Source organism: Nestor notabilis, unplaced genomic scaffold (assembly GCF_000696875.1).
Source record: "Nestor notabilis isolate BGI_N333 unplaced genomic scaffold, ASM69687v1 scaffold17298, whole genome shotgun sequence".
Taxonomy (NCBI): Eukaryota; Metazoa; Chordata; class Aves; order Psittaciformes; family Psittacidae; genus Nestor; species Nestor notabilis.
The window spans coordinates 20,502-20,743 of record NW_009939003.1 but is presented as its reverse complement, the minus strand read 5'-3'; positions in this window follow the sequence as shown (position 1 = coordinate 20,743).

Here is a 242-nt window from a genome sequence, read left to right as displayed (position 1 = left end):
CGCCGGCTGTGCGGGGCTGCGCTGCCCCTCTCAGAGACACCCCCCCTCCAAACCGCGCCCTCTGCTCCGCAGTGCCCCGTGCCTTCTGCCCGCAAACACACGGGAAGTTGGGAGACGTGAACAGAGGCCCAGGTGTTACAGGGCTATGTAGTGACAGGACATGGGGGAACGGCTTTAAACGGAAAGAGGGGAGATGTAGGTTAGACATTAGGCAGAAATTATTCCCTACGAGGGAGGTGAGG